Genomic DNA, 11,574 nt, shown 5'->3' with positions numbered 1-11,574 from the left:
TTTTATGAGGTCTAATGTTGTGTATAAATTTACGGTGCCCAGGATGTCCTGGTATTTACGTTGGATCTACCAAGAGGCTGTTGCAAATGCGATATTGCAGCCACATGGGGTGTAGTTTTAGAACTGGCCAGAGATTAAGTAGACCAGAGCATTCAAATATCAAAAATCATGCCATCAAATGTAAGATCGAAGTCAAGAAACAGCACTTCTCCATTTTAGGTTACAATAAGGACTCTGAGTATTTAACAACACTCGGAGTCATTATTTATCAAAAGACTTGTTCCCTCATTGAATAGCGGTAAAAATTCATCGTCTCCGCTATACCTGGCATAGTCTTCTTTCTGACCTCAATTTCATTTCTAGTCATTCTCTCTCCTCCTTTCTAAGCGAATGGTTGGTGTTTTAGTAGTCGTGTTTTAATTGTTCTATTTCACTTTTAATGTTCGTATTTCACTTTAATTTTTCTTATTTCACTTTTACTTTGAATTATGCTAATTCTTAAATTATAATTTTTAAATTTAAAATTTATTTTAGATTGTAATTTTTATTTGTATTTTGCTTTTATTAATTTAAATGTACTTTTATTTTTAACAGACTGATGATGCACAAAGTTCCTTGTGCGAAACGTTTCTTAGCGAATAAACCCTTTTAACTCCTTTCACGGGTCGTTCTTTCGGCTTTCCCTGAAGTTATGTATATATAATAAGATATATATATATAATAGATATATATATTATATATATATCTCTATATATATATAGTATTATATATATAGAGAGAGAGAATATAATATAATATAGCTAATATATATATATAGATATAGTAGAGATATTATTATCGATATATATTATATATATATAGAGATATATATTATACTATATATTATAATATATATATCTATATATATATATATATTATATATATATATATATATATTATTAATATAATATATATATATATTATACTCTATATATATATAACCTATATATGTATATCTATATATATCTATATATTATATATATATATATATATATATATATATATAATATATCTATATATAATATATCTATCTATAGATATATATATATATCGATATCATATATATATAATATATAATATATTAAGATATTCTATCTATATATATATCTATCTATCTATATATATCCTATATCATATATATATATATATCTATTTATATATATATATATCTATATATATATATATGTTATATATATATATACTATATATATCCGATTATCATATATATATATATATATATATATATATATATATATATATATATATATATATATATATCCGATCTTATATAGGATATATATATAGATATATATATTAGATATATATATGTATCTATATATATATATCAATATATATATATCTATATATATATATATTATATATATATATATATATATATATATATATATATGATGTATATGTATATGTATATGTTATAGTATGTATGTATATGTATATATATATATATATATATATATATATATATCTATATATATATATATATATATATATATTAATAACTATATATATATTATATATATATATATATATATATATATATTTATATATATATGTATAAGAACTGCAATCACTGTTACGGTGTCGAAAAATCCTGGCCTAGGTCGCCACAATGTTTACGGTGTCGAAATATCCTGGCAAGGGTCGACACAATGTATATATATATATATATATATATATATATATATATATATATATTATATATGTAGGGTATGTATATGTATATGTATTATGTATATGTACTGTATATGTATATGTATATGTATGTATTGTATATGTATATATATATATATATATATCTAATATATATATATATATATATATATATATATATATATATATCATAATATATATATATATTTATATCTATATGTATAAACTGATCACTGTTACGGTGTCGAAAAATCCTGGCCTAGGTCGCCACAATGTTACGGTGTCGAAAATATCCTGGCAAGGGTCGACACAATGTTACGGCCTCTGAGAGAGGTCCGCTTCAGGTTCGATATGACATAATAATAAAAAAAAATATTTCCAAACACCAACAGTTGAAACTGGGGATACGAATATAGAAAGAAAACACTAACACAAGCAAAGGTTTATTTACAAGCTTACTAGCAAAGGTAAATGCAGAATGGTATCTCCATTACATAAAAAGACAGAATCTTGCACTGCATGAACTGGGGGAACAGTGAGGCAATTCAAATACTTGCTAGTTAATTTGGTAATTCAAAGCGATGGCTTCTCCAAAAGTAGAGCGGCAATTGCAGACGTCCTCTTGACTCCGTATTGCAGAAACTAGTCTACTTGAAAGGCAGGATCTACCCAAAACATCTAGCAGGACCTTTTCTTCTCTGAAGTCTGCTCGACATCGAGATAACACGAGATAATTCGTCCCCCACTCCTGAAGACGTCTAGACCACCAATATCCAACCAACTCTCGAACAACTCTTCTGATCCTTCTTTGGTTCCTTTTTCTCGTATCTCACGGATGATCTCGCTGCTGCTGATCTCTCACTGATAATCTGATCTGTGGCTCTTACTGAGGATATTATCTCTGTGACTAACTGAGTCTCTCTTTTACGATCTCTCTCGATATCTCCTCCTCCTGCTGCTACTTCCTCCGTCGTATTTATACGGCATTCTGGGGGCGGGCCTACGGCGAGCGTCACAGACTCCCGAGTTTACTAGGACTCCCTAGATGAATCTAGACGAGGTATTGCATCAGAAAACGCGGCATTTCTCCCGACACATTGGCGCGTGTTTGCGCTCCACATCACGCCCGACGATTCCAGAACAGGCGCCTCCAACACGGGCGCGAAAGCCTCCTTACTGCCGAACTTCTCGAAAATGCGTTCGTCCATTCCTTTATCTTCCTTTGCTATGAAGCAATTACCATCACACGCCCCCCCAAAAGAGAAAAAAAATGAAATCAACTGATTTTATTTTTTTTTCTAAAGAGAAGCAAGAATTAAACAGCAGGGAAATAATTCTGCATAAAGCTTTTAATACTTCTTCCTCACTCATCCACTCGTGCCAAAACGAAAAAACGGGTTTCATTTATGGCTACTCAATCTGAAAAAACTAGAGAGGCTATCTGCTATAACATTATCCTTCTCTTTTACTATTTCCGTTTTCTGAACTCTGATTAAACTTATGAGTACTAAAACACCACTTGTGTTTTTTCTCAAAACTAATCTCACTCAGTAACACTGTTACACAGGTGGAGGCCACGGCACGGGGCGTTGTTTATAATTTTGAAGCTAATTTACATTCATTGCCGTTGCTCTACTCTTACCCACATTAATTCTATAATGTATATTTCCCCTCTTCTCAAAAACTGAAAAAGGACCGTTGAAATATTGAGATAAAGAGGAACCTTCTTTCTGGACTAGTACTAAAATTTTATCTCTTACACACAAACTTCTCTCTTTTGCTCTAAGATCAGGTTTTTCTTCAGTTTCCCCTTGACTTCCGTTCGGGTTTTCTTTCGCTAAGTGCCAAGCGCTTCCGTTCTCTTCCGCTAGCTGCCAAACATCTCTTAGATTGTTTTTATAATACTCAAGATTAGTTATGCAATCATCTCTACCCCTTACTTCTGGGTAAAGTTCCGAACATATTTATAAATACATTCTCAAAAGATTCGCCTACTGAAGGAATATTACACAACGGAGCTCTGGGTATTACTTGAATTGGTTTCCCGGCAATTTGATATTCATGACAGCTAAAAACATACCTCTTAAAACATACATCATTTTTAATCTTAGGCCAAAAGTACGCCCTACTAATAAACCTGAAAGTTTTATTCAGTCCTAAATGTCCTTGCTAATCATGTGCTAACTTCAAAATTAATTCATGAAGCTTCCTCAGAAACTACGAATTTTTTGCTGTGATTCCCCTTCATTAGCTGACTTAGGACAAACATGACACGAAACTTCGTCCTTTACACAAAAAGTTTCCTTACACACATCATCGAGATCATCATCCAGCACACATTCAAAAATTTGGGTTAATGTCTCATCCTCTCTCTGCAACTTGATTAGCTCATCCTTATCCAAAACGTTAGAGACTAATTCATCACCGTAACTAGGACTAGATACAGGCACATTTACAACTTTACTCTCGACAGCTACGCCTTCCCCTTGGCTATCATTGTCAACTTCGATAGAGTCCGGTCTCTCAGCCACGCTCATGCTAAGATCAACCTCGCTACCTCTATCACACTCGTTCGAATCCACGAACTCACTCACGTTCGAATCCACGAACTTACTCACGTTCAAATCCACGAACTCACTCTCGTTCGAATCCATAAACAAATTATGACCGTAGTCTACGTCTGTATCTAAACCCGACCTAGTTACTACCATTTCAGTCACTGGAATATTCCTCACAACAGGATTCACATTCTTGGATAAAGCTAAGTCGTTACCGACAATAATGTCAACGCCTTCAACGGGCAAACTGTCCACAAATGCAAGTTTTACTTCTCCTGACACTACCTGACTTTCTAAAATTCAACTTCAACAAAGGACAAAGAAACACAAGTGTTAGGAAATCCACCTAACATGACTTTCTCTTTCATATTGATTTCTGCCCTGTTCGGCACACACTCTTCCCTAATCAGTGAGACAGCAGAGCCTGTGTCTCGAAGCAAGACTACTTCTCTCGAATCTACTCCTCCAAAAGAGGAAACTACGCCTTCCGACAGAAAATTCGCCAAAAACTTTCCTAGTTTCTCTCATCACATCATCCCTACTTGACGAAAGGTTAACTAGTGATACTGGTTTCTTACCGTCCTTCCTTTCTGCTGCACAATTTCTTGCTAAATGCCCTTTCCCATTACATCGGAAACAAGTTAATTCTGAGCCACTATGATGCCATTTCTACTCTTACAAACCTTAGACGTATGACCAGGTTTTTTCCGCATGTATAACAGGAATAGTCACTTCTACTCGCATTGCTATTACTAGGACTGAAACCTTTACTGCTTTGTATTCTACCAGACTAAGGATCATTTCGTTTTGTTCTTACGTAACACTCAACTTATGAGTTAGACTATATTCATCAGCTAGCATAGTTGCTCCTGCAAAAGATACTTCTCGCTTATCCTCTATATAAAGTTTAATCTCAGGGGATACGTTATCTTTTGAAGTTTTCTAACAACACTAAGTTCTTCAAACTATCAAAATCTTCAACTTTAGCAGAAGTTAACCAATCAAAAACAGCCTTTCTAACTTCTTACCGTATTCTACATACGTAATATTTACATCCTTTCTCAAATTTCTAAATTTCTTACGGTACACCTCCGGTACTAGCCTATACGCGCTAAGAACAGCTTCTTTCACAATATCATAATTATCACATTCCTCCTTAGACATGCAACTATACACAGTAAGCGCCCTACCACCCAAAACTGACTGCAAATATAAAGTCCACTTTTCTTTAGGAGAACCTACTCGTTCCATTAACTTTTCAAAACACATGAAATATGTCGTACATCTTCCTCATCAAAATTTGGTACTAATTTTACCACTGCACTCATACCTAACCTATCAGCTCCGTTTTCGTTTTCGCCTGTCCGACTGTTACGAGTACTTTCCCTTAACCGAGCAATTTCCAACTCATACGCTCTTTCTCTCTTTCTTGTTGCTGCATTTCTCTCTCTCTCTCTCAGCCGCTCTTTCATCTCTCTCATACTTTTCCCTTTCTTTCCTTTCAACATACTCACGGAGATCATTCCCCTTCAGACCTAGTAGCTTACCCTGACCCAATAAACTCTTTCACCATCTCACTCATTCTGATTCTTTCTATATTCTCCCTGTTTCAAACTGTTAATAGCCTAGGCAAGGTCGCCACAATGTTACGGTGTACGAAAAATCCTGGCCTAGGTTGCCACAATGTTACGGTGTCGAAATATCCTGGCAAGGGTCGACACAATGTTTACGGCCTCAGAGAGAGGTTCCCCGCTTCAGGTTTTCAGTATGAAATAATAATAAAAAAAAAATATTTTCAACACCAACAGTTGAAACTGGGGATACGAATATAGAAAGAAAACACTAACACAGCAAAAGGTTTATTTACAAGCTTACTAACAAAAGTAAATGCAGAATGGTATCTCCTATTTACATAAAAAGACAGAATCTTACACTGCATGAACTGGGGAACAGTGAGGCAATTCAAATACTTGCTAGTTAATTTGGTAATTCAAAGCGATGGCTTCTCCAAAAGTAGAGCGGCAATTGCAGACGTCCTCTTGACTTCGTATTGCAGAAACTAGTCTACTTGAAAGGCAGGATCTACCCAAACATCTAGCAGGACCTTTTCTTCTCTGAAGGTCTTGCCTCGACGGTCCCGAAGATAACCATGCCGATTTAAGAATTTTCGTCCCCCCCCCACTTCCCTGAAGACGTTCCCCCTTAGACCCAATTATCCCAAACTAACTTTTCTGCGAAACCACTCTTCTGATCCTTCTTTGGTTCCTTTTTCTCGTATCTCACGGATGATCCTCTGCTGCTGCTGATCTCTCACTGATAATCTGATCTGTGGTCTACTTGATGATATTATCTCTCTGTGACTAACTGGAGTCTCTCTTTTACGATCTCTCTCTATATCTCCTCCTCCTGCTGCTACTTCCTCCGTCGTATTTATGCGGCATTCTGGGGGCGGGGCCTACGGCGAGCGTCACAGACTCCCGAGTTTACTAGGACTCCCTAGATGCATCGTAGACGAGGTATTGCATCAGAAAAACGCGGCATTTCTCCCGACACATTGGCGCGTGTTTGCGCTCCACAACACGCCCGACGATTCCAGAACAGGCGCCTCCAACACGGGCGTGAAAGCCTCCTTACTGCCGAACTTCTCGAAAAAAAAATGCGTTCTCCTTTCCTTTATCTTCCTTTGCTATGAAGCAATTACCATCACAATCACGAAAGTTAGGAACGTGATAAATCCATAAAATAAAGATATATGCCACGAAGGAATATAATCCTCTCTCTCTCTCTCTCTCTCTCTCTCTCTCTCTCTCTTAAAGAACACACAAAGATTTAGATGCTATCAAAGTATGAAGAAATTGAATGAATTTTTATTGATGATGACTTGTCAAGGTCTAGTTTAATTCTTGCTATTAGTTCCTTGCTGGTCTTACAGTTCACTAGCATCATTAACACTGTAGATTGCCATCACAATCACAAGACAGACAAAGCCTCAGTCACAGAAGGGGAGGACAGAGGCTGCCAAGAAAAAGAGGCTTCCCTTGAAACCTTCCATTGTTCATCACTCTGATCCTGGGAGGTGCTCAAAACATTCTTCATTAGGTGCAGATTTATACTGTATTAGAAGTATGTACAGTATATTTTTTTCTCTCTCGTACCCCCAAAAAAATTTCTCTGCCAATCTATTTACATCTCTTTTTATTTGTGATATATATTACCATACCAGAACTGAACGTTCGTCACATTTTGAAAAGCAACCAATGACATCAAATGCACGGAATGAAAAAGAAATGGACGCTGCGGAAGCTGAATATTAATTAAACTTTCGTTGTATTGACAAAGAGAGCCGAACAAATGCACACAAGAGAACGTTTTCAAATATAAGATAGAATGTTGGTGCCAACAGACATCAATAGCGCTATGAAAGGAATAAAATGAAAATTTTAAGGCATTGTGGGTAATTTCATGAAAATACAAACGAACTGTGTTGCCGCTTTTCTAAAAAATGCGTTACCAGGTATTCTTGATTTTTTCTTAACAACACACAAACACACACACAACGACACAATTTATATATATATAGGTATATCGGAGTGCCATACTTGTAATTCAATTTACAAAAAATACACAACGAAAAACAGTGCAAGACCCTTCATCTGTTCACATTCTTTATAAGAGAATCTACTGTCCTTCAAAATAAACTCAGCCACCAAAGCGGAGAAAAATAAACTTCCACCAAAAACTGTCTGATTTATTCTTTCTCAGAATCCAATAACTTATCAAGAATGTAACTTCAATCTCTTGATCAACTGTATTCTAAAATGCCCGTTATATATACAGCTCTTTTCTTGCGATATCGTCGCTCAAACTGAAGTCACTCAAAAATGAATCCGACGGGAACACAATTGGAGTTTCCTTCAGTGGAATAACCGTTGTGCTAAAAATACCTCCCTTCATTGAGGACTTGTCCAATTAGAACGGGAATATTTATAGCATTTATGGTGGCAAAAACAACGAAGAAGAAGAAGCAGCTGCTGATGAGTGAGATGTAAACTCACGAATGTTGGTCTCTCACTAACTGTGGATATGGTAGTTCAATTAAGGGATAATTACACTTGACTTCAACATGAAAAGTCTCAGCGCGTTGATTAATGCCAGGCCTGCCACTTTCCATTGAAGTACAGCGAGTAATTGACCACATTTTTATGAACTGGGTAGCCCCAAGTATTAGGACTGTTCGGTCCGGTCTCTATCTGTTTTTTTTTTTTTTATATTCATATTAAAGCTGTATAGTTACTTACTGTACTTTAATGGAAAGTGGCAGGTCTCAAACTGGTTCTAGGACCACACAAAACGCAGTGTCCATCGGTCCACATTACTGAGAGGTCACACAATGCTTTCTCTTCGCTAGCTTGTGTGTTTGTGTTAGTATCTTGTTGCATATTATTTTGGATTTGGAATGCATCCTTTTGGGAAGTATTTTGGAAAGGGGGGAATGCAAATGACTTTCTGACCATGGTGAAAGGGTGTATGGGGCAAAAAAGCTACGAACGACTGCGGTTAGACTGATTCGAAAATGAATGGCATGAGAACAGAAGTTGAATCAAAGAAAACTAATTCAGAGTTACTTTGTGTAATCAGTAACTCTAAATCATAACCGATGGAAAACCATTATCTGTTTAATGAAGAGATTAGCGAATCAGAACGGAAGAGGAGAACAGACAGGACTACGAAATTCTGTGGGTAAAGTAACGGAGATAAAAGAATTTTAATCGTAGACTGCGAGCATTAAGGTGAGAAGTAGCTCCATCCTGGTAGGAGTTGGAGGTTAGGATTCAGTAAGATTTACAACTCATGAAACCTCATACTTTCATTTCTGAGGAAATGAGCGGTATGAAAATCTTAGTGATTATAACAACGGGGAAAATAAATTGAAAAAGAAAAAAACGCCTGTGGCGGACGACTAGTAGAACGATAACGTCAAGAGACGAAAGGGATTCAGAATGTGTTCCAGAAGGATTTTGGCTCAAGATAAGCACACAAATATGGTAGACCTTATGGAATTCCACTAAAAGATACATAAATAAATGAAAAAAAGCTAAGTTTCGGAGTAGAAACAATTAGTGTTGGTTAAATAAAAAAAAAACAAAGCTGATGACATAGTACTAGAGAATCTCTCTCTCTCTCTCTCTCTCTCTCTCTCTCTCTCTCTCTCTCTCAATGTAATAGTTATCTCTCTGTTGAATGGTGGAGAAAACCAATTAGTAAAAAAAAAAAAACATATATATGGATAATAGAGTTTTTTCTACTATTGTTTTCACAATTGTAAACTCTGCCTCAATCCCAGGACCAGCTATATTATTAAATATGAAGAGGCAGAAACGCTTGACAAAATAAATATTTTTAAAAAAAACGACATTAAAGACAAAATAGGAAAAGTAAACTAGTTCAAATCTCCTGGCCCACATGGGATTAATCCGCGAGAACTGAAAGAGTAAAAGGGGAGATAGTTCCTCACCTATATAAACGCTACAGTAAAAATTGCAGCACAACGAAAGGCACCTAAAGGATGGACACTACGTTTCGTGCCTCCAGTTTACAAAATAATGTCCAAGAGAAGAGCCAGGAAATTATAGACCAATCTGTCTAACGTCAGTCCCTTGCAAGATATGATAGAAACACCTGTTGTTAAATAGTCAACATTGCCTCAGACAAAACAGGTCCTGCCTATCAAACCAAACTTCCTCGAGTTTTTTTTTTTTTTTTTTTTTATAGCTTGCTTGATATTTACGACAGTAGTAATGCAATACATATAAACTTTGATTAGGTTTCCAAGTCCTTTGACAAAGGTCCACACAGGAAACTAGTGACAAAAGTTTTAGGAATTTCAGGAAAAATAGCAGACTGGATCAGAGACTGGCTAACTAATAGAAAACAGAAGTCATAATAAACGGTGAAGAATCAGAATGGGCAGATGTAACAAGCGGAGTTCCTCAAGGTTCTGTTCTTGTCTTACTTTTGATTTTGTATTACATAAATGACACTGATAATGGCTTAGCTAGCAGGATAGCCAAATTTGCAGATAACACCAAACTAAATAAAATGCAGCAGACCCAATACAGATGAAATGATCTAAGAAAAATCGAAGAGAGGTCAAAAGATGGCAGATGCCTATGAAATTGGATAAGTGTAGTGTTACAAATAGCTTGCAAACTACATACAGCTTGGGAATGACATAAATAGTGTAGAACATGAAGAGGACCTTGGAGTCATTATTCCCAAGGACTTGAAATCCACGAAAGAGTGAATAAAATCTGAAAAAAAAAGCACAGGAACTAGTGGAATACATAAAGAGGCAGTTCAAATACAGAAACGAGGAAACGGTGCTGCAGCTCTACACATCAATAGTTAGACCTCCTCTTCAATATACAGCACAGATTTGGTTAAGAACACTAAGAAAGGTCATAAATAGATTAGAAGGGGCACAGGCGAGAGCCACAAAGTAAATTCCATCCAACAGGCAAATAGGTTACCAAAGACGACCAGACAGCGTGAACATGCATGACTCAAAGAACACGACGATTGCGAAGACAGCTAACAGAAACATTCAAAATACTGAAAGACAAAACACAAGTAGACGAATATCACACTAGAAATACTATGTGGGAAGTTTTTTACATGTAAGATATGTGACACACGGAAAAACTGCCACCAGAAATTGTAAACTGCGACAGTGAGACTGTGAATGAATACTAAACCTGCTCCGACAGATAACTGGCACATGATATCTTCTCGGATGGAATAACAAGTATTTAGGACATCCTAATCCTTATAACTCTCTCTCTCTCTCTCTCTCTCTCTCTCTCTAATATTTATAGCTTTCCCATGAGTTTTCTTTCATACAAATATCCCCACTGCTTACGCACAACAATGATGGAAAACACTCGAAAAAGCAGAAAGGAAAGGAGAGAGCAGCGAGAAAGATTTGTCCAGAGGTTCAAGATTTTGGAAAAGAAAAAATCTCGCCGAAACGAAGATTTTGATCTACAGTATTATTATTATTATTATTATTTATTATTATTATTATTATTATTATTATTATTATTATATTTAGATGATGATCCTTATTCATATAGAACAAGCCTTCAGGGGCCACTGATTTGAAATTCGAACCTCCAAAGAATATCATGTACATTCGAAAGAAGTGCCCGAAGGTAAAAGAAAATTCAGAAAGAGAACGAGTACTAGAAAAACAGACAAACGAACGGATGGATAAATTTAAAATTAAGTCAATTATTAAAATATCAGG

This window comes from Macrobrachium nipponense, chromosome 3 (genome assembly GCF_015104395.2).
Source record: "Macrobrachium nipponense isolate FS-2020 chromosome 3, ASM1510439v2, whole genome shotgun sequence".
Taxonomy (NCBI): Eukaryota; Metazoa; Arthropoda; class Malacostraca; order Decapoda; family Palaemonidae; genus Macrobrachium; species Macrobrachium nipponense.
Note: the sequence above shows the minus strand (reverse complement) of the source record.